Source organism: Idiotropiscis lumnitzeri, chromosome 5, assembly GCF_059441095.1.
Source record: "Idiotropiscis lumnitzeri isolate Australia: NSW breed Sydney's pygmy pipehorse chromosome 5, RoL_Ilum_1.0, whole genome shotgun sequence".
In the NCBI taxonomy this organism is placed as follows: Eukaryota; Metazoa; Chordata; class Actinopteri; order Syngnathiformes; family Syngnathidae; genus Idiotropiscis; species Idiotropiscis lumnitzeri.
In genome coordinates, this window is record NC_142395.1 from 11,551,981 (window position 1) to 11,576,200 (window position 24,220).

The following is a 24,220-nucleotide window of genomic DNA, read 5'->3' on the forward strand; positions in this document are numbered from 1 at the left end:
ACTCCTGCAACCATATTATCCCTATTGTTTATTTTTCCTTTTCTCCATCCCCCCGAAAAAATAATACACACCCCGTCCCCTTTTTTAACCTATCTGGGTTTCTTTCCTTTTAAAGCTGATTTAGACAGACGCAAATAAAACTCTAGCATACATCACATTGCTCTAAATCGACCAGATGGTCTATGTAATAATAAGAATATTTTTTTTACAAGGAACACTGACATGATGAGAAAAATGCTTTAAGATCACAAAATTATTGTTCATGTAAAAAAAAAAAAAAAAAAAAAAAAAACACTTTTTACAAGTAAGCATAATAAAATCGTTCTTCCCTTGACAACCTTGGATTTGTATGTCATGGTGATCAAGTTGAACAGCTCTTTTTCGGTGTTAAACATGTAGAGAGGAATTTAGTGGCTGCTTTATTCCTCCCATTAGGTCGCTAGCCACTCATCTGTCAAAATGTGTGCAGTGAAGTTATTCCATTTTCCTTCTTCTTCCTTTCTCTTTCCAGCGTTCCACTGGGATTGTCGGTTGCGCTTCTGTGCTCGCTCAAGTCCCATACTGCTTTCTGGGACAAACTTCAAGTAGCTAGACTGGAAAATAAAAGGAAGGGGAAAGAAATAGTGGCGACAGTGAGTGTAAAGAAGAGAGAGGATCCTCCAGCACCACGGAGTCTCTTCAATTATTCAAATGGCCGCTGTCCCACTGCGCTTGTTCTCTCTTCTTGGTTTGAATACTGAAATGGCGAAACCCAAAGAGACAGATATCCACCAGATGAGTCCCGCACAGCAAGTATGTGATGTGTACTTGACTCCTTGTAGCCTCGCCACAGAAGTCGATGAAAGGTAGACATTTAAAGAAATTCACTCATTGGAGATAGCATTGAAACCAGGAGAAAAAAAATTGCTGTCACATTTGGCTCAAATAGCATTTCGGGCCTACCTGTTTCTTAACAGACAGGAAATGCTCTGAGGAGGAAGACGGGTGCTGCCTTAGTTATATGATCTGTTACTTCTCGAAAAGACATCCATAGTTGAACTATAATCAGTCTGGATTGCCACGCTCAGCATTAGCATTAGGACGGTTATGACCAATATAGAGCTGAAGACTTCATCAGAAAGTTAGGCTGTTGACACTCTAGCTTGTGTTAATTTACCTCCAACTGAGATGAACTTCTGCCTTGCAACAGCTCTTCTTTTCTCTTCCATTTCTCGGGAATCCACAAGTTCATTCCCCTCAAGAGTCGAGACCACCACATTTGCTGGTGTCGGGCCGAAATCTCCTTTGTCCAAATTTGGTACAACCCATGCTCAAGAAACTTGACCTTGATCAAATTTTAGACCCATTTCCAAGCTGCATTACATGAAAACAAAGCAGCTATGCTCATATGATATCCCGCGACTAAACTCATCCAAGGCAAGTAGAGTGAAGCGGCATTTTGTCTGAGGGCTGAATGTAGCATGATGGTCGGATTGGAGGAATATTTTTGAGTCTACCTGATAGTTGACTATTGTGTCAAGCTTATACCTTTGTCTGTAAAGCTTGGCTTCACATTGAAATGTGAAGTCGTCCTGTTGCCTCCAGGAGCAACAATTTTTACCGTCATCACAGCTAATTCTCTCACTGAGTTGTTTTTCTTTAATCCACAAAAGGGTTTAGTATAATATGCATATACAAAAATGCCACTTCAATTATCTGGAACTGTTTGTAATAAGAGGAAAGCACTGTCCATTAAGGTTCATCCTCCCACACTGTTTACTTTGAATATTACTTTTGGAAAAAAAAAACTCATTGGCTTCACACTCCCTCACTGGCTTCCTCTCACAGAGTCGTGTGAAGTCTGCAAAGTATGCTACTTATTATTGAATGACACATCTCTAGAGGACAATTTTGGTTTAACTCCGCATCGGCCAAAAGGTTACTCATTACTATAAAGCGACAATTGGTGTTTTTCTTTTAATCGTTTCAAACTAGCATTAATTATCAAGCATTTGTTTCCGAGCATGGTATTACCTAGGAGACAACTGTAAATTGTTCAATAAATTATGAATCAGCAGTAAGGTGAGACATGTTTAGATGCAAATGTTATGAATGCTCTTCTGTTTTATTTTTGCCATCGGTAATGTCTATTGCACACAATAAACTGAAAGTGCGCGTGTGCGTGTGTGTGTGTGCTTGTGTTATGAGCAGCAATCAAGTTTTTTTTGCCTACAACAGAATCAAGAATTAGCACGATGACCTCACAGTTCACATGTGCAGGGATCTATTCTGGCTGCTCCCTTCCTGTGTGGAGTATGCATGTTCTCCCCGTGCCTCACTCCGGTTTCATCCCACACTTTCAAAACATGCGCCTTGCAGTTAATTGAGCACGATATATATATATATATATATATATATGCTCTATCCTGTGACTGGCTGGCGACCCTGTACAGGATAAGCGGTGTGGATAATGACATGACATATATATATATATGTGCACGTGTGTGTGTGGGTGTATTTAACATTATCCACATGGGAATATGAGCATGTGCACAAAAATTGAGGAACCCAAAACGACTGGTGTTTTATTTTAATCTGCAAATGTTCCCAACAGTTTTACTTCCTCGCATGAACCTGCAGCTCTGCACGTCTAAATGTATGGAGGGTGACAGATGCAAATGCTTTGGGCAATGAGGAGTGCAAGGACAGCAGTTAAGGGAAATTTAGTGTGTCCTGTTATTTTGTCATGAACGCTGCACATGTCAAATAAAGTGAACCCTCTGAATTATGATGCTTTTCCGTGGTTTCAGTGCTTCCAGCGCTGAGAAATGCCAAAATCAATGCATGTCTGTTGTATTTGATGTGGTGGGTGTAATCTGAGTCAGATACATAAAACATTCACTTGGCAAAGAATTAGACAAACCTGGAATTCAGAATGAGATGTCTAATGTGTAAAAAATTATGTTCAGTGAGATGGAACTGGTCAGTTTTGAAGCGTTACCTAAAATAAAATAACCCTCAGTTAGACACAGTCTAGCTTGCGTATCCAGTTAAATAACACTGGTAAACACATTTGTACATTTTTTATTTATTTTTTTATTAGAGATGCAGGTTAACTTTTTGAGATAGTTTTTTTTTGCACTACTCGGAATCTGCCTCGCTTTTTCTCTCTCTAGCAATTTGTTTTTTAATGATAATGATAATAGCAATAATCATATGTAACACAGGAACATATTTCCCAATATTTTTTAACTAAGGATTGGGTTCAGCAACACGTGGAATTTTTTTCTAAAACATCTAAGCTATAAACCATATTGCGCAAGTTTAAATATCTAAAAAATCTGTTATGCAAGGAAGAATTGTAAAAATCAGCAACAAAATTGTATAGGGGCACATAAAAGAATCTGTGAATAAAATTTTCTGTTGACCAGTGTTATTAGTCCTCTGACAGTGTCATTGAAGACCAAAGTATAGGCAAAATCTTTGATTGCCATTCCAGATCATTTTTTTAGGGTGTACGTTAACACAATGGGTTCTATTTTCAAGTCCAGCACAAGGCTATCTGTCTATCTCTGCTCAAAGGCGGGTTAGACCAAGTATTGGTATTTTTGAAAACCTCCGCGAAGCTGACATGTATGGAAAAAAAAAAGATTATTTGTGAAATTGTGGGCGTGGTCACAGCCCACAAAATGTGTTGTCAATCAAAGCGGCTCCTCTTAGTCCCTGACATGGCGCGAGAAGAAACTGTTTTTATCAAGTATGGCAGGAGGCCGAGGCGCTTATAAAGCACTACAAGTAGATCTCCACGGGTGCATGATGCACTTGGAGACCTATTGGATACATGATTGTTCCTGTCTGTCTGTCAATGTCGACAAAAACCTCTCCCTCATTCTCCAGCTGAAGAGCTTTCCTACTGTTATGCATGAAAGAGCTATGACGGTGAGAAGTTGTTTTTTTTTACCGAGAACATTTTAACGAAAAATGTCGCAACCTAACCCTGAATCTCCGGATGGTCATCAAAGCCTCTTGTGTTCAGAAGTCCGACGACCGGTTTGTGGTGTGCGATTATCATCAACTGTTGTCCCACAACATAGGATGAATGTCTTTCACACGGCCATGCGACGAAAAGCGTCTCCTTTTCTTTTTGCACATAGCGCCTGTCAGTCAGTCCTCCACAAATGTGGGTCATTGGTCGCTACAGGCTTCTGGCTGCTGCTGTGTGAGTATGGCTTCGATACCATATGGCAATGAACCTGCAGCAACTCTCTTGTCTGCTATGTTGAAGGAATGAGCAAGCACTTCTGGAGGGCTTAACTGGAACTTTAGTTTCTGGAACATTATTTCCTTTGGCACTGCCGGTATCCAGTTGTTTTTTTTTTTTTTTTTACAAATACTGAAGAGATGCAGTAATGGCAGCTTGCTATGGCATAAACTTGTCAAGGTAGTTAGACATGGCCATGAGGCGCTGCACATTTTCCACACATTTTGGTTGTGGCAGTGGCAGAATTGCCTTAACCTTGCTTGGGTCAGCTTCAATGCCTTGTGCAATTTCTTTTTTTGGTTAAATAAACATGATCCCATTTTTGGAAATTTCACACTTCTCATTGAGCATGTGGCCCTCCTTTTGGACCAGGTGTGGGCAAACTACAGCCTGGGGGCCACATGTGGCCCTTTAAATGTTTTAATCCGGCCCGCCGAACTTGAAAAAAATTAAATGAATAAACCACGTTAATGTTTTATTTTCTAAATAATGTGTGTCAAAGAAAGATATTTTGTTGTAATGCTTTTGTTCATTTTCATTTAAAATTAAATGTATTTTTTGTTACATTTCTTCAAAACCTGCTCCACTAGCTTTTGTTACTAAGTTTTTGCTTTCTTTATGTTTGCTTTTAGAGTGTTCGGTGTCTTGTCTTCTACAGATCTGCCTTTTAGTGTTTAATGTCAGCTTCTTCAGAACCTCACAATCGGAATTTCTGTATGACATAAGTGTTAAATCTGAGGCTATTTGCAGCACTTCAGACAGTGTTTTGTCATTTATACCTAAAACAATCCCATCTTTTCTTATTTCCTCTTTCAGAACTCCAAATCAATAGTTTTCTCTATGTTTATGTACAGCTGTGACAAATGATTCAGCACATTCACTATCCTGTTGAAATCTGTAGTGGATCTGTGTTCTTTCAAGAATAATGCAATATGTTCCCCACAGAGTGCTTTTCAAATGCTACTTTGACTGCTTTGCCTTCAGCAATCGATTTCCAAATTGCAACTTCATTAGCTAAATCTCCCATTGCATACATGAGATAGTTTCGCTGCTGCTATTGCGACACACTGTATGACAAAAAATGTTGAATGAAATTCCCAAGATGTTTTCTCTTCAGAAAAAGTGTGACGTATCTTTGCGAGCATTCAAAGCAGGAAAATACTTTGTTTTCAAGCTTCAGATAATATATGCACATGCGTCGCAGCTGGTATTGTGTTGGTCCATTTATTCTGTTAGCACTGAGAGCACGTTATAGTTGGTCAGTGTCCGACATTGTCAAAGTTGCTCTTTTTGTTTGTCCTATTTTGATAATACTAGTAGGCATAAATAAAGTATATTTAATAAATCATAAAATGCAAGTGAATTCACAGTAAGATTCATCTACAGACAATTTTTTTGAGAGGGGATGCAGGGGGGGGGGACAGGCTGCAAGGACAAAACCGTTTTAAAAGGACGAGGACCGACGGGGACCGAGCACGATTATGTTTATGAATAATGACAGAGGGATGATGGCGGAAGGGTGCCCAGGTCGCAGGCGGAGGACGGAGCGGCAAAAGAGGGTTCAGAGCCCATATCAGTTGCTTGGCACTTTTCAGCGCCAGATTCTTACTCAATTTTTCAACAATCTCCAGCTTTGCTTTTTGAACCTGAATCAATCTGTTCTTGGACTCTGCCTGTTTTACCCAGCCTCTGTTTCTGAGTGCTTTCTTATTGTTTGCCTGTAAAAAGTGTTGGATTTGGATTTCTGGAATCTTGGACTATTGAAGTTGAACATAACTCATCATTGATTGTGAACTGAGACTAAAGGGGAAGTAACCCAAAAATGTTCTTAAAATTAAAATGCTCTTTCGTGCCTTTTCTAGTTGAAACGTGGCATTCTGATTGATAATGCGTTTGCGGAAAATGAGTTAAGCAGTACCATCAACCCCTTTTTAGTCATCTAAAGGGGCGGCCATTTTGTCACTTCATTTGACTGAAAATGATATCACAGTCGCTCAGGGGTCAGATAATGACCAATCATGGCTCAGCTTCAGTAATCAGGTGAGGCGAAGTATTCTTTTACGCTTACGCTGTTTCTTAAATATTTAGAACTTCCCTTGTTTTGCTGAGTCTGTTTTTTTTAGGGGGGGTCCATACTAGTTTTCAGACATATCCCACAAAATATGTGTTACATTTTGAATCACACACGTTTGTGTGCAATATTATTTGAACAAAAAAAACACCATGAATATAATCTGTTGGGTTGATAAAAATCATCGTCCTAACAAGACGGTAGCAACTCCAAAACAGCCTTGTCACTTGAAAGAAAAAGATTAGGTCACGTATCTGTCTGAGCCACTGCTTGTTGTAATGCTCACGGTGACTGTAAAAGCAAACTGAGTCCTGAATGCACTTTGGTGAATTAATAAAACACCGGCTTTCACAGTTACATTCACACCTAATGAATTTGTGAACACTGCATGCAACATGTATCAGCATGGAATCACAGATAAAGGTGAAAATGGAAGCGTAGCATGGCGGTCAACATAAAACACTCTCTCCAAGTGACTACTAGTAAAGCACACCTTTTTAAAGTATGCGACATTCACCATCTATTTCTTGACTGACCCAGACACGCTCACATTATCACATGACTCAAGGCAATCTGACTGGACTGAGGGCTGTCAATCAATCCAGCTCCCTTTCAAATACTTGGCCTGCAGAGAGCTTGCATTTTGAATAACTGACAGAATACTTTTGTGACAAGTTTCACATTCAAATGATGCTGAGAGGAACATTAAAGTCTCCAGTATAAAGACGCCAGGATCATAAATGTCTCTGTCCAGGGTGCTGAAATTGTAATCTCACATTCACAGCGTGTGTGACAGAACTCATATTTGCTTCGTTTGAATGCAGACAAATAACTTCAGTTTTCTAACATCCGTTAGTTCGGCCGTCGGTGAGTAACACTCTATATGTGAAGGAATGCTTATTCTGGCCCATTTAGTTCTCTCCAGGGTTCCCACGCATGCTGGAAAACAATTGAGCAATTTTCCAGTCATGGAAAACACATTGAAAATGCTCGCGTTGTGCTGGAAAATAATTTTTCCTCACTCTACTTCTCGCTGACTTGTGCGTAAACACAAACGCAAACGTTAAACAGTCTTCAACGGGCAACATTGAGCTTTTCCACTTCACCCCCACGTGACACTGCCAGCCAATCAAATTATATATTCCCTTTCAACAGTTCTGTTCCCTAATGTTTTCATATGAGTTTGTTGCTAGCTATACCAACTTTTCAGACTCAAGTAACATTTTTTTTTCCTCCAGAGAAGCGTCGAAACTGGTGGCTTTCAGTTCAAGAGTGTTGCTCTAGCACTGCATATTGAGTGTGAGCTTTTTCTCCCCCTCTCTGTCTACTCTGTTCAGTGACAGCGAGTTGTAGCGGGCCTGCCGTCACTTTTTGCTGTGCGCTCTGAGATGAATTAATCTTTGGTTTCAGTACAGCCACACCATGATGACGGCTTGGAGACAGCGACGGGTAGCAGGTAGTCTTACTGGGCCACGCTTCACTCAGTATGTTATACTTGCGCCATTTTTTGACAGCACAAGCAGAACATATGAGAATGAGAAAAACTTCATTAGGAATTCATCTCGATTAAAATTCTGTGTTTGTGCACAGAGAGCAATGCTTTGACTTATCATGCAGTTTTGAGCTTGCGTTACACCCCTGGGCTAGTCAACCTGGCTGTGGCGAAGCCATGTGTGCTAGCATTGAAATAAGGCTCTCTCCAATTAATCAGCAGCTCATTAGTCAATCAGGTGTATTCCATCATCTTGATTTAGTCTACTTAGCAATTCGTCATTTAGATGTCAACATTTAAGTAAGACAGCGAGACAGTACAATAGCAAAAGAGCAACCTCTCCAAAGCTTGGGGGTGGAATTTATTAGTCTGTGTTGTGATAACTTCACTCAAACTGCAGCAGACAAAAAAGTCTGAGAAAAGTCAAAAGTCCTGGAAAATAATATCAAGAAAAGAGTGGGAACATTGCTCTTTCTTACTTCACTTTACCGTCGGCTAGTATCTGTCTTCGTATCTCTCCTGGGATGTCCAAGTGGACATTGGCGAGCCGTCTCCATGATGGGGTGAAGCTCCTTGTTGTGGCATCGCAGACAAACAGCGAAGGACCTGAAGCACCAATAGTCTCCACTCAATAAAATACCACAAGAAAAATGCGGGAAGAGTGCAAATGGCAAGGTGGATGGAAACACAGTGGAGAGTGTAAAATCAGGGAGAACGTATTAGAGCTGTAGTAAAATTGTGCAAACAGAGAAGGTGCACACAAAACACTCTACCAAAGAATGTCATGGCTGTTTCTGATTTCTTATTTTTTGCATGTTTGTCACTTAAAGGTTGATCAAACAATTTAACAGATCAAACAAATTCAAATGTGAGTCAAATATAACACAAGTAAACACAAAATGAGGCTTTTAAATTAAAGTTTTCACTCCCTAAACCTAATAACTGGTTGAGCCACCTTTAGTAGCAACAACTGCAATCAAGCGTTTGCACCAACTTGCAATGAGACTTGCAATTGTTTTAATTCAGCCACATTGGAGGGTTTCCGAGCATGAACCGCCTTTTTAAGGTCATGCCACATCATCTCAATAGGCTTCAGATCAGGACTTTGACCAAACCACGCCAAAGTCTTAATTTTGTTTTTCTTCAGCATATCTGAGGTGGACTTGCTGGTATGTTTTGGATCATTGTCCTTCTGCACAACCCAGGTTTGCTTCAGCTTTAGGTCACGAACAGATGGCCTGACATTCTCCTTCAGGATTCTGTTGGTAGACAGTAGAAATTTAGGGTTTAAATTCACGTCCTAAAGTAGTAAAACAGCCCAAGACTATCACGCTATACTACCACCATATTTTATTTTTCAGAAATGCAGTGTTACTTTTAAGCCAGATTTATGGGGCACACACCTTCCGATAAATTCAACTTTTGGCTTGTCAGTCCACAGAGTATTTTCCTAAAAGTCTTTCCGATCATCAAGCTTTTTTTTTTTTTTTTTTTTTAGTTATTTTTTTTGGTGTCTTTTTTTGTGTAAAAGTGAGACGAGCTGTGATGCTCCTCTTTTCTCTGCAGTGGTTTACGTCTTGGAACTCTGCTATGCAGGCCATTTTTGCCCTGTCTCTTTCTTATGTTGGTTTCATGAACACTGATCTTAACTGATGCAGGTGAGGTCTGCAGTTCTTTGGATCTTCTGTGACATCTTGGATGTGTCATTTCTGCGCTCGTGAGGTAATTTTGGTCGGCCGGCCACTCCTGGTAAGGTGCCCCACTGTTCCATGTTTTTGACATTTTTGTACAATGGCTCTCACTGTGGTTCCCTGGACTCCCAAAGCTTTAGAAATGGTTTTATAACCTTTACCAGTCAGATAGATCTCAATTATGAGATATAATGAGAACAGGTGTGGCAGTAATCAAGCCTGAGTGTGGCTAGAGAAATTGAACTCACGTAAGAAGATCTTCATTTAAAAACTGCATTTCCTGTTTACTTGTGTTATTTTGGACTATTATTTAAATTTGTTTGATGATCTGGAACATTTAAGTGTGACAAACATACAAAAAAAAATAAGAAATCAGGAAGGGGGCAAACACTTTTTCAAACCAGTGTATTTGTAAATCAGTATTTCACTCTCCCCACAGGTGTGGTTCGTGGGAAGACCACCTGCAGGCCTCTTCACAAATCAATAGCAAGCTCGCGGTCGATGCGATCTCCTTAGGAGAGGAGTTAAGATTGATTGTCGTTAACCACTTTACAGGGTGGTAAGAGGATGAGGATAGGTCATAAAACGCCCACGCACCACCTACCCATCGCTTTCAGCAGCAACAGAGTGCGGCTAATCGATAGCAATAGGTTCAGCAGAAAAATAATAAATATATACAGAATGAAGGAATAAATCCAAGTAAACTATAGAAAAAATAATATAGGGATTTTTTTTCTTGAAAAAGAAAAAATACCATTTGACATAGGCACAGATATCTGAAGTATTTTGTAAGAAACAGAAGGAGTATACAATACTTAAACCATTTTAAATTATAAATACTTACAATTAAACTCGTAACCACGACGTACTTGAATGTGTCATGGTGTTTGTTGATTTTAGTTTAGTATTTTTTTTTTTCCTTGTTTTCCTTTGGTGAGTTGCTTGTTGGAGCTTATTGTGTCCACCTGTGCTTGTCGTCCATTCCTTTATTAGTGTTGACCAATCAGCTCCCTCCAACCCTTTGTGTCTTGTCCAGGTGATCCTTGTTGTCTCGTCAATTTGTATGCATTTAGTTCCCTGGTTCTTTTCACTCTCGTCAGTTCATTCTCACTGTCAAGTTATATCTGTTCCTAAATGCGTTTCGGTTTTCATAGTCGTAGTTCATTTTAAGTCAAGTCCTTGTGTTTTGTTGATCCCTGTTATTTTGTACTTTAGTATTTTGTTCATTCCAAGTTCCTTGTTTGCCTTTTTGTTTTCTTTACATTAAATACCCCTTCGCTTCGCTTGCCTGCATTTGGGTCCTCCTGCACCTCAATCTGTTTGTGAAACCTGACAGAACCATGAGACCTGCTTCTAATTAATGGGTTTGAGTTGATCAGTTGATCCTACGCTCTATTTCAATACAATACAATACAACTACATTTATATAGCGCATTTCAGCAGGTATCGAGCAAATATACTCCAAAGAATAATATATATATATATATATATATATATATATATATATATATATATTAGGGCTGTCAAAATTAAAGCATTAACTCAGGTGATTAATCCAAATTTTTTAACTCAGTTAAATAGTTTAACTCAGTTAACTCAGTTTGATTTACTTAAAAAATAATTTGTATACTTTGCCAATATTGTGCCATATTAGCTGTACATCTTTAGCACGTCTCAGAATAAAACACTGCATTCAAATTACCACTGGGCCTTGCAAACCAACACTGCTGGAGTGTGGCGCTTGTGGGCAGTTTTGAAAAATATTTCGAAGAAAAACGCCTGGGAAGATGCCCATTTCGATCGTATTCAAGAATGAAAGAAAGCTATTAGAACAGTCTTTGAATTAAATGTACTGCATATTTGGTGATTTTGCATCAATTCCAAGATATTATTCAAGTAAATTTCTGTTACAAGCTTCGCAAATATATATATATATATATATATATATATATATATATATATATATATATATTCTATTCTAGTTTAACTAATACATGCTTCCTTCCTGGCCTGTCCCTCACATTGATTTCATGTCAGAAGAACAATATTTTAGATTTGAAAATGTTAAAGTGACATTTTAATTGAACTGCAACAAGTCGATGAAATTGTTTGCATTTTTGCTCAAATTTGTCAGAAAATGTTATCCAATCTGAATCTAAGTCTTAAAAAACAAACAGTCTGCATGAATCAGTACCCCACAAACAATGACGTGTCCTTGTTTATGTTTGATACACTGTGTAAACATTAACAGCACATGGAGGGGGAAGTATGTGAACCCCCTAGGCTAATGACTTTTCAACGAGCTAAACAGATTCAAGATTGAGTTAGCATCTGTTCAGTGTGATGACATTGGAGGTACTGGTTAAAGCTGCCTTGCCCTATAAAATACATCAGTTTTGAGTTTAGATTTTCAAAATGCAATGACAGATGTGAATCACGCCTTGCACAAATTTTTTTTTAGAATACCTACAAGATAGAAAGGGTAACAAAATTAACAATAAAAGTCTTGATGTCCTTCAGGCCAGCCAATTGTCTATAAAGGCTGATTGGCTATAAAGTATTGGGAAATCTGTTCACAGCAAATAAAGTAAAAGTAAAGCAAAGTTTGTATGTGACATCTCTACTTCGGCCCACTTCAACCTCTGTAAATATCACCAAACGATTATCCTTTCCATGGATGACAAGCAAGAAATGTGCAAGTTATGTTCAGTTTATGTCACATCTGGCAGGTTTTTGGCTTTCTGTAAGTTGAATTGTTTATACATATATTAGATTTAAATCTACAAGGTTTAGCTTCGTGTACTTCCTCCCCTCAAGTCCTCCTTCATGGGGTAGGTCTTCCGAAAACGAGTTGCCCTGAACGGCCACACCTGAACTAGTTGCCAGCCAATCGCAGACATACGCCTATTCTCGCTATATATTGAACATTTATGTTAACGTGTGGGACCAATTTTATGCTGATGACACTGTAATTTATTGTGCCGGTTCCTGCATCTCATAAACTCTTTACAATTTAAAGGGAATACCCTCTAGAACTAACTTTGTCTGCGACTAAAAGGATGAATAAAACAAAAGTGACAATGTTATCTAGTTCGAAGAAGAGACATGTAAATCCTTCAGAGATTCTAACTGGACATGGATAAGAATGTCGTGTATGCAGTGTATCTGAGTGTCGGGCTGAATGATTCTCTCTTTTAAACCTCATGTCAATTACCTTCTTAAAAACAGGTTGAAATTGAGACGATATTTCAGACGTGTTTCATTTTTGCTTTTAAGCCAGAAGATTTCTGGTCTTGCGACATTTTTTTATCTGTACTTGATTATGGTGACCTTTTCTACATGGGTGCACCTGCCTATTGTGTGCGTGTTAGAATTTGCATATCACAGTGCACTCTGTGTTATTACCGATTGTAAAACCTTAACACATCACTGTTTGATATATATATGGCCGTATAGAGTCTATATCACTGGTACGTGTTCATCGACAAGGCTATGCTCGATATGCACCCGGCTTACATTTGCTCTCTGATTGTACAAAAATGTGTTACTAATAATGGCCTCAGATGTCATACAGGTGTCTTGTCTATTTTTGAGTTTCAGGCCTAAAATTGGAAAGCTAAATAAGTTTTCTCTAGCTCTGCGCCGGTTTTCTCGAATAACCTTCAAAGAGACATGTAACTTAAAGAACTTGTCTGCTTGCCAGTGTTTTAAAGGGGCCATATCATGCTATTTTAATCTTTCCACAGTCTACTTCATGTATATATATGATTAGATATTACCTTTGACATAATTTGCATAATTCAAACTACTAATCTGCCATGTTACTTTTATTTTTCAAATAGCCAGCCACCAGTGGAGTTTCAAACACCATAGTTTAATTTCGCCGTCTGCAAGAAGCAACCGAGAGAAAGAAAATCAAGGGTCTTCAATCCTGTTCCGTGCGGGGCGGCTGGCTTGCCGGGTCCTGTTTTTTCTATTTTATTTACCTTGTTTATGATGTTTTTATTTTCCTTTTGCATTATTGTCTAAAATTTCATGCTGTTATCTTGGCCATGTTTTCTTGCAAAAAAGATCTTCATTCTCAATGGTAAATGGTCTTTCACTTATACTCATATTTTTCACATATAGTGCCTTTCCACCTATTAAGGCCCTCAAACGGCTTCACACTGCTGTCACATGCACCTGCTGATGACATACCATCAGGAGCAACCGGGGGTTTAGTATCTTGCTCAAGGATACTTCGACATGGTCACAATGCCCGGGGATCGAATCTGCAACCTTTCGGTTGGGAAATGATCACTCTACCAATGAGCTATGCCGCCCCATATTTAAATAAAGGTTAAATATCAGATTGGGTAAAATTTTGAATTATTTCTCGCAGATCGGCACTCTCAAGCTACCAAAGGTGGGCATGTCAGTAAACTCTGCCGGTCCATTGTTCGTCATTCGGCAATGGCGGGACCACCCGTCTATTATTGTCAGTCTGACATTATTTCATCAAATCGGTCATCGTCCATCCGTCACTCCATCATTGTTATTTTAACATCACTTCCATAATCATTAAATTGCAATTTGTCGCCACTATTTTAGGACTGTCGGATTATCTTTTTCTTCTTCTTCAGCGGTGTTGCATTGACGTTTGCCAATAAGTGGTTATAACATAGTAGTTACTATGTCACATACATTTACAGCACAAGCAAACATACACCCAAAAAAGGTTAAAAAACAGACAGACAGAAACATACAGTGTGGTGATTCGGGGGGAATGACATTAGGGTCTGTGGGCGCGGCGAAAGGAACATAAAACACAGCCAACTTCTTTTACCAGCCAGGACGACTTAAGAAAGCAGCAAGCTTGGAGAATGAGAACTGAGATTTAGCACGACAGGGCACCAGATTGACTAATGTTGTTTAGACACTTTTTTTTCCTGTCGGAGGATGAGGAAACCCCTCCCCCACTCCTTATGCTGCAACCACAGTGTATTCATCCCTGCAAACAAACAAGCAAACATGCGTCGCATTTTTCCTTTAGTCGTCAGCAAAACAGTAGTCTGTCAGTGACGAACTGAGAAGGTCCTGTACTGATCCAGTTAGTGTAGATTCCAGTGACAGACAAAAGCCCGCTTCCATCTCTGCTTAATATGTTAGTTTTTTGACATTTCCAGTCATCAGTTCTGACGGATTGCCCGTCTCCGCAAACAACACACACTAAAATCATCAGACATTTTTAAACAATTAAATCATACTTTACCAATTTCCAATAATACTCACCAATCTGATAACTAAACTAATCTCAATAGTTCCATTATTATTATATTAAATGCTGAAGCTACATATTTGCATCTTTTGCATAATTGTTGATGAGTATTACCACACTCCTGGACACTTTATATTGCTTAATAACACTACATGATTTTGCACACTAGTTCACTATCACCACACTGCTGGATACTTTATTGCTGTATCATGATGCCGTGCCCTCCTGTCTTGACCCCCTGCTCTTACCGGAGGCAGCAATGAGCTGTTTTGGGGTAATATTGAGCTTATCAGCTCAGGAATCACAAACATTGTTTTCCCCCTTTTTTCTCACTGTCCGTGCTCAAAGGCTCTCGCTTCCATCCAGCTACGGACAGATAAGTCCGTCGCACGAGCAATCGGGGGTGGGGAGGTGTTTTTTCAAGTGCCCACTTCACATAAAATATAAAGGGAATAAAAGTAACTGCTTTGATTGGCTATGATTGAAGTCGGCTGTGACCACACCCACAGCGGTGCAGCACTCTCTCTTTTGCAGCCTGTTTTCTTCTCTGAAATTATCATTGATCTCTCCCGCTTCTATGCAAAAATATACCACGTGTCACGTAGGATTTACTCCAGTCATGAAAATAGAGCCCATACTCTTCATTTATCCATTGATCGTTTTTTTGCTAACAGTCACAATCCACAACATCAAATATGAACGGATTTTTATACTCTCTTTTTTTAATTATATTGTTGCTAGTGAAGTCAGACAAATGCAACTAATTACCACTAACACCCATTATTATGCATTTGGTACATCGGACAAAAAACAAAATCAGAAAACTCCCTTTCAGCGTGCTCATTGCCACAAAAGGCCACCTCTTGTTTACATTCCCAAAATGCAATAAATATATTAACATATTTTTCCTCTTTTATCACATTTGCTTTATCTGTGTCAGCACTGGTTATGAAAAGCAACATTTTAATAAAATTCAGCATTCTAACCCTCAAAAAGTTTGTTAGATCACATAAGGCCAATGATTTACAAAGAGACAAAAGCACAATATTAATTTTTTTTTGTTGCCTCGCTTTTTTAATAAGGCTGTGAATTGTACTTTTGTTTACACTGTGTTCCATTCAAGCCGCTTTATTAGAACATTCGGAATGAAATGGCGATGACGATGGGTCCCTGGAGAATGACGTGCACAATGGGGACATACACTCATGCACACACGACGGATGGAAAACACCAAAGTCTTAATTGCAGTAATCATATCCTACACGGCAGCGACCTCAGACTTCTATTCTGAAAATAATGGGATCTTTTGTATTAACTATTTTATTCATGTCATTTATGATTGTTGCTACTCAAATTGTTCTGTTTGTAAATATTTTTTTTCAGGCTCGAGTCCAGCCTATTGTTAATTAAATAAATGTGATCCCTTGCTGTCTTAAAATCAAGCGCTTGAGTTCCTTTGTTAACTATTTTATGGATGTACTAGTTGTGTTGTAGCTGTTAATACTTGTACTTCAACATACTACCCTATATTTGAATCTCTACAATGAATTAAGAGGAAATTAATCACACGGACAGCATCCCTAACACTTTTTTTCTATTGGTTAAAACATATACATGCAAGTGGCCATCCAAACTTTTCCATATGTGCTTCCTTCCCCCACAATACCCCATTTCATTTTGGCATGTTGGGGATAGAATTACCCAGTAGCCCTATTTTTTCCAGGATTATTCTAAACAGGAAGGTGGAAACAGAGAAAAGAGTAAAAAATTATTATAACAACACGAGAATGAAAAAATTTGTAATAAATAAATAAAACACAAAAAATCCCAATTGAGCAATCCTTTTTTTTTTATATATAGATGTTGGATAAATACATTTTACATGTAAACGTATAGTAGGTCTAACCACTCTAATGAGAATAATAAGCAGGACAGGAAATGGATGGACTACTAATCACTATAACATTAATGTTGCAAGTGCAATTAATATGCGGCACACTGCCGTCTTTGTCCCAGGTATAGTCTCTCTCTCTCTCCCCATCTCCAACTCTCCATATTCCTCGTCCCTCTAACTCAGTGAGTAGCACATAACAAATATGTCATTGTTTTGGGAGTGAGTTTGTGTATGACTTGTTCTGTTGTATTTCTATGTGGATGGGGCAATGTTTGTGTGGATTTGAGTTTGTTTGGCACTATACTGGAAGAGTTTGAAAAGCCATCTCACCAGCGACCCCTACAATGCAGCGGAGGCTAGTTTAACTTTGCGGGACGTTGTGGGACATGAAGCGGTTTAATCTGCATCCCGTTTAAACAGTGCCAATGCGATTTTCCTTGATAGTTGGGCAAAGATTATTTACATGGGGGGGGGGGGACAGGTGTTGATATTGAGCCCTTAGTATTCCATGTCTGCGTTTTGCAGAAGATGTGGTACTGTTGGTTCTTTTCAAGCCGCAATCTTCAACTCACGCTGGAGTGGTTTGCAGCCAAGTGTGAAGCCGTTAGAGTGAAATGTACACCTCCAAATCTGAGACCATGCTTCTCAATCAGAAAAAGGTGTAATGCCCTCATCAAGTCAGTGATGAAATCCTACCCTAAGTGGGGGAGATTAAATAACTTGGGGTCTTAGTAACGAATGATTGAAAAAAATGGAGCTTCATTTAAAAGAAGCCTTCGCCAGAGACGACATCATGGTCATCTAGGAATCAGGACGACAGGTCTCAGCTGCAAGAAACAGCTCCATCATGCTAAAACCTTTCGTTATCGCTCTACGATTAGCAACAAATGTCAAAAGAATTGGGCAACCTTAAAGGGAACCATTTATAAAGGTAATTTTCTAAGCATACGGTTGCATCGCTAGACCTGAACAACCACTGCTAAAGTCGCAGTGCACATCAGGTCATACGGTAAATTGATCACGTCTCTCATTTTTAATTAATTTGTACATTCCAAAAATTACATGAAACCCATATGAGTTCATGCTTGGCAGCTTTCCAAAATGAATCAGCCATGCTACCAACATATACAGTGCATGTGGCATGCACGTTCATGACGGCTATTGCTGTGGTCAGGCAAGCAAACAATTTTTGATAACAGCTTCATCATTATCTAAGATTAAAATTAAGTAAACACTAAACTACAATCAACCTGGTATGAAGAATATGGCACTGAGCTCGCTCATCAAACCTCCATCTTCACACCTTTATGTGCTTTTAAGAAAAATGAGCTGCTCCTTAACGTGGCACTATGAGAACTTAAATGTTGCCATTAAGAGAAATACATTTGCGCTTCTCTCTCACACACACTCTTTCTCTCGTTTTTGCTTGCTCTCCGTACCTTAATCCAAACCGTCAAACCTGTCAGATGGTGGCCCCACACTGAGTCTCGGGTCTGCCAGAGTTCTCTCCCTTGGTGGGACTTTTTTCTTGCCTGTCGCTTCGTGCTTGCTCAGGCAGGGTCTCTTCATGTGTGGAAAGTGTGGGTTGAGACCTGCTCCCTATGTTAAGCGCCTTGAGAGACTTCTGTGGTGATTTGGCCCGAAAAAAATCATAATCTAAAAAAATTAATAATTAAAAATACATCCAAACTCATGTTTATTGACTTGAATTATTTAAAATACAATTTGGGGGTTTGAAGTCCAAAAGGTGTTGACACATAATGATCAAAGATTAGTTTTTCCCAATTGTGCAAATAAATAGCTGGGAAATACATTACATTCAATTGCAAAGCGACAGGAATCGTCAAAAAAATGGGTAAAGTGGGAATTTGTAATTGCAAAGGTAATCAATCAAACGTGCTTATCGTTCAATTATTTCCAATACGGTGAAATGTTGTACCTTATTATAATATACCATTTGGGACTACTGGTACAAGATCGCGGGCACTTTACGCCACTCCAAGTCAAGTGCGTGAATAAAATTCATTTGCTAAGAATGATGTTTTTATGGTAAATTATTCTGTTGCAGTCGGAGCAGACCTGTGTTCATCTACACCTTTTATTGAATTACTGTTCACTCACTGTTGGTGTATTTCATTGAGCACCATGACTACTGTACTTAAAGTCAGTTGTATAAATTTATGGCCACACAGTATTAAACACTGTGATCACAAATTGCAGTGAAGCACCTCTTCACCTAAAATGCTTCGGAGCAAAAACCTGTTATCAAGTGCTCGCACTTGTGGCTACTGCTGCATATTTAACTGGAAATGGATGCATTCTTAGACGACGAACGTGGGGGGCGTAGTGCAGTCAACAAGAAGATGGGGTGTGAGGGGGGGTTGTTTTGCCCCTGCCATCTTATTCCATGTATGAGATGTTTTCTCTTTTAAACTGAGACAACTGGCACGCATTGCTGTTAAAATATGGAAAGTAAAGTCATGTGGTTAAAGTCTGGAACTGTCATAGAAAGAAGACTCGAGAACAGTTACCTGGATCAAGATATTTCACCCATAATTCACGCAAACGCTTATGAGGCCTAGAAATAAGTTGGACAGACTTTTTCCTGCTTGCAATATAAGTGTATGCAGCAGGGTTCCGTGTGCACGGATACGCATACACGTGGCCACCCTTCTGTGAGACGTGCCATCCTGGCCACACCACTGAAAAATTTCTGGCTGCGCCCCTGAGAGTTAGGATTAGAGTCATGTAAGAAGGGTAAAAAAAAAAAAAAAACTGGGCATGTGTGCCCTACATCTGTCTTCACTTGTTCATAAAAGAGGTCCGGATAAGGACAACACAGGGACCCACAAGCTAGACAAGTGTTCCCGGTACATTGTAGGTGTAAATGGAGTCGTGCTCTGTAAAAAGAGGAAGGCACACTCCCTCATCCATCACATTTGAGGCTGTGTGTCTCTATGTGGGCTCGGAGAGAGAGGATGCTCTCCAGCTGGGCCCGAGAGATAGGCTGAACAGACGGTGACGGATGACGGATGAGGTGCTGTTGCAGTTTTTTAAAACCTCTCCTCTGCTGGCAAGTCTAAATTATTACATAGATTTTGCAGGAGTTTGCAGCAAAAAGAACGGTTATGTGTTATTGAAAACTTTGGGTTTTTGTGAGCTCATTTATCAGCTTGTTGGTTAAAGGGAAATTGGCAGAGCATTGGTGCAAAACTTAGATATTGTCATGATATCAAAAATAAGTAGAGTATACACTGAAAAATCCTGTGAAAAACACCCCTTTTGTTTTTGCATTTACAGAAGACAGTCTGTCTCCAATTGACCATGTCACATCTGTAGCCGATTCCATCATTGCAAGGGTAGATCTTGCAGCTTACCTGCCAATGTCCTATTTTGGTTTCCGCAATATCAAGCACGGCGTAGTCCTGTGTACTGCACTCCGACCAACTGATTTGAATGCAAATGAGAGAATCCATGACGATTGGCCGAGAAAAGAAGACCTCCTCAATTCCACCGACTCGCCTTGCATTGAAGGAGCAGAGCCTGGAGTATCTGAGTTGAACTTAGGGTTGGAGTAAACAAGGTGGTTAAAAAGCTCCTCAGTGGCAAAGCCCTATGTGTTGAAGAGATCCGCCCGGAGTTCTTTAAGGCTCTGGATGTTGTGGGGCTATCATGGTTGACACACCTCTAAAACACTGCGTGGACATTGGGGTCAGTGCCTCTGGATTTGCAGACCGGGGTGCTGGTCCCCCTTTTTAAGAAAGGGGACCGGAGGGTGTGTTCCAATTACAGAGGAATCACACATCTCAGCCTCCTTGGTAAAGTCTATTGAGGAATGCTGGAGAAGAGGGTCCATCGGGAGGTCGTATCTTGGAATCAGTGGACCAGTGTTGTTCGCGTCCCAATCATGGAATAGTGGACCAGCTCTACACCCGCGGCAGGGTCCTTGAGAGTGCATGGGAGTTCGCCCAACCGGTCTACATCCCCTCAGCAACAGCACTAACTCAAGGGACACAAGTAAACCGGACCACCTAAGTGAGCGACTGTGTGTGGAGAGAGGATAACCAGAGTCTGTGAAATACTATTACTAGAACGACATGAAACCCTAATTAATGAAATTGCTAACAACTGCTCTTTTACTCCGTCATTATGACTGCTCTGAAAAGGCAATTAAAAAGTCCTTAAAACAACAAAGCTAAGACCAATTGGCATGTAAATGTGCGTGTGCTAGTGTGTGTACGTGCGCACATGCTCAGGGGATGAGCACCCAGAGCATTCAGCCGTGCGGGGCAGCACAAAATGTTGCTGGTATAACTTGTTAACAGAGGCCCAAAAGATGCAGTGAAGACAAGCAGAATAAACACAAGAGCAATGAAGCAGCCACATGTTTTTTGAGCTATAAATGAGACAACCTAGTTTGGCTAACACAACGCTGTCATGTTCTGAACAAGAACACTTGGGAGACTGTCAGCTCAGGATAACCTAAAGAACGTGCAGCCACAAGTAGCTAACAACACAGGCCATCATATTCTGCTTTTTTTTTTCCATTTCTGGAGGATAGTAGATCCCTTCGTACCATTAGCTAGCTTTCTATTTTTATCACTAAAGTTCAAATGAAGGACTAATCTCACACTCTGGTTCCATCCGAGGCAACAACCCCCGGTTTACAAATAAACAGGGATCTCGCTTTGATGGTAATATATGCATAAAACAATGTACCATCCAACCGCAACTTGGCTCACACTACTGCTGATACAGATGTACAAGTAACCCGATTAAAAACAAGCCTGCCATATCTCCACTGGATGTATCCAATCACGTTATGCATGAAATACATGGTTGGAATATGCAATATTTCTGCAGTGATAGCAGAGATATGGGTGGCTGCATAGCCCCTCTCTTTCTTTTGGTGGTGTCTTAGAGCAGGGATGTTTGCCAAGAAGAAACTAAGTCCCTTGCAAATCCATTCATCGCAAATGGTTGTCATCCCTCCAATCCATTCAAATTGATTTGGCAAAAATATTTTGCATGGCAGAACCCTGAGCTCCACTCGAGGGGGAGAGGTGTGGGGGTAATTGGTGGGAGGAGAATGACACGCATGCCCAGGGAAGCTAAATGAGTGGAGAAGAGGATTCCCAAAGCACATGCAAATGTACTTTAATGGAGCTAATAGTTCATTTTGAAGTGACAATTCTGGCGCTTGGAGCTGAGTGAGATATTCAAAATATGTTAGAGCAGCGATGGGCACACGGAGTGGACCTTGATTAATTTTTTGAAGAAAAAAAAATGTCGTTGAGTTGTTGAAAGATGTAATACCAGGGTTAATCACTGGTGGGCAGACATTGTTCACCAGTGCCCCCAACCCCGAGGCTGGAATTGTGCATCAGAGAAGAAGAGCGCGTCATGGCCAACCCGGTTTCAAAAGTACACAAAGTATGAAGTCGTCTTCCTGTACCGTTTCATCTGAGTTACTTATTTACAAATGTATTCTGGCATTCAGTTGAATTTGTTGTTTACTACTTCTATTCTCTTTTCTGGCCCCTCTTCCTTGGCTTGGGAATCAGGTGCTGGTGACCGAATTGGAAGTCACTGTTTTGCTTCTACAGCAAGTGACCGCTACAAGATCAGCCTGTAAAATCCTACCTACTCATGACAGGAATGGTTGCGAGAGCGGCTAAATCTTCAAATAAAATTCTGACAGATGCTAAACAGTCTAAAGTGAAGTATAAAACTTCAATCCCAATCCGGGTCACAGTTCAACAATGTAATTGTATCGACCCTGCACTATCCGGCCACACCTGGGGTACAAACCCGCATAACCACGTCACATGTTGAGAGTTGAATGTGTTAGAATTCCAGAAGAAGATTCCAGGCTGCCCATCTAACAGCTAGTTCAGCGCCCTCTCATAAAGAATTCTGAGGATGAAGTTTGAGTGACACAGTGTAAGATGGCATCCAATACATTCACATGAGACAAAACGGAGCAAAAATCCACCAAGAAATGATTATGAACGTGCTTCGTGGGAAATGCATGCACCTATTTGAAACATATATTTGTCCGTAAAAAAAGCAATGAGACAAAAGAAACGTGTTTTGTTTTAGGTGATTTGCTTTTGTTGGCTTTTTCTCCAGACATGTGACTGGAAACTGTGTAAACAGTTTACATACACTTAAAGAAAAATAATTGAATGCGGCTGTGCACTGTTATTCTGGGGATGTGTTGACAGAACTTCTCTCCCTCTCTCCGTCTTCCACTGTCCCACTCAACATTTCTATCAGCAAAGTCAGTGCAACCAAGAAAACAAAGTATGGTCTGGGTGAAAGGATTAAAGGAAGAAGAAGGCCTAGAGCAAAGTGCTGCAGCTGGTGTGATAAGCATGCATAAGAGGCTGATTCACATTGGAAGTTGGCAGACATCAAACCATTTCTGCTTGCAGAGGACACGAGCAAATGCAAGCAAACGATACATCAAGAGCGTGGAGGTGAAACCTGTAGAAGCAGCGCACTGCAGAGTAGCGCTGTAAATGCGACCTGACAAGTAGGCTTTCCATTGTATCCTTGCAGCCTTTGGCTCAAGTCATCATTTTTTGATTTAATAAGTCAACAAAAGGGTGGTAATACTTCCCTAAATTAATGTCTTCAGAGTAGGCTACTTAAATCAATATCCAATAATCACATATAATACAAGAACAGATTTTTCTCATACCGTGATATTCCTCCACTCCACCTGCTTCATGCTCTTAAGCGCTGACTCCGCCGTCATCATGGCCCATGATAATTCAGTCAGCATCACTGTTGCCACAAGGGTGGGGATCAAACCTTATATGCATCCTAAAATCATAAACACATTTATAGTTCAATCAGTATCCCAGGGAACATGACAAACCATTGAGTGTGTCTTTTTCTCTTTCGATATTGGTGCCAAACACGTCTCTAGGTCTGGAAGATTAAATTTATGGGCTGAGTGACACCTCTGGACTTGTTAAACAGCCCTTACCTTAATTGAAATAAGCCTACTAGGAAAATAAGAATTTCTGCAGTGCTCATGGTATGTCCACCAACTGATAAGCCCCTGCAAAGCAGGACTTGGAAAAAAAATGTTTGAGAAACACAACACATACAAGCTTTTTGAGCGAGTTCACACGGAGTGCAAACCTGAAGAGAGTCATTTCAGGTTGCGTCACTGCAGGCTGAAGGGCCTCTTTTAGTTTGCTTGAGAAAACAGAAATAAGTTGACTCATGAATTCACAAACTTTTTGCTAGATCTGCATAGTTAATTATTATTTAATGTACATTTTTGCAATCGTGGCACGGCACACTTATTTTTTATGACCATTCTCCAATCTCCTTTGCTCCTTGATGTTGGAATATGGCAATTTCATCACAGTTAGGTGGTTAAAAATGCATATGCATCCATGCTAATGGCGAGTTACAGTCATTTGCTCATTGAACCGGGAGCTCCTTTTAATCACACAAACTATATTAACACTTGATAAGCCATCTCTCATAAGAATTTGCAAAGATTGCAAATGTTGGCTGCAACACGACGGACAACGGGTTAGCTAGCACATATGC

At 40.0% G+C, this 24,220-nt stretch overlaps 1 long non-coding RNA gene across 2 annotated transcripts; it reads right to left on the bottom strand.

Moving 5' to 3' along the window:
• Positions 1–379: 379 nt before the first annotated feature.
• Positions 380–23,860, bottom strand: LOC148336916 (uncharacterized). 2 transcript variants are annotated; one of them, XR_015843089.1, is made up of 3 exons: positions 23,352–23,860; positions 8,283–8,409; positions 380–593 (listed from the first exon to the last, which is right to left on the bottom strand). It is a non-coding gene; the product is annotated as an uncharacterized LOC148336916 (long non-coding RNA). The 2 variants fall into 2 exon arrangements; XR_015843088.1 differs by lacking the exon at positions 23,352–23,860 and adding an exon at positions 10,339–10,444.
• Positions 23,861–24,220: the final 360 nt, after the last annotated feature.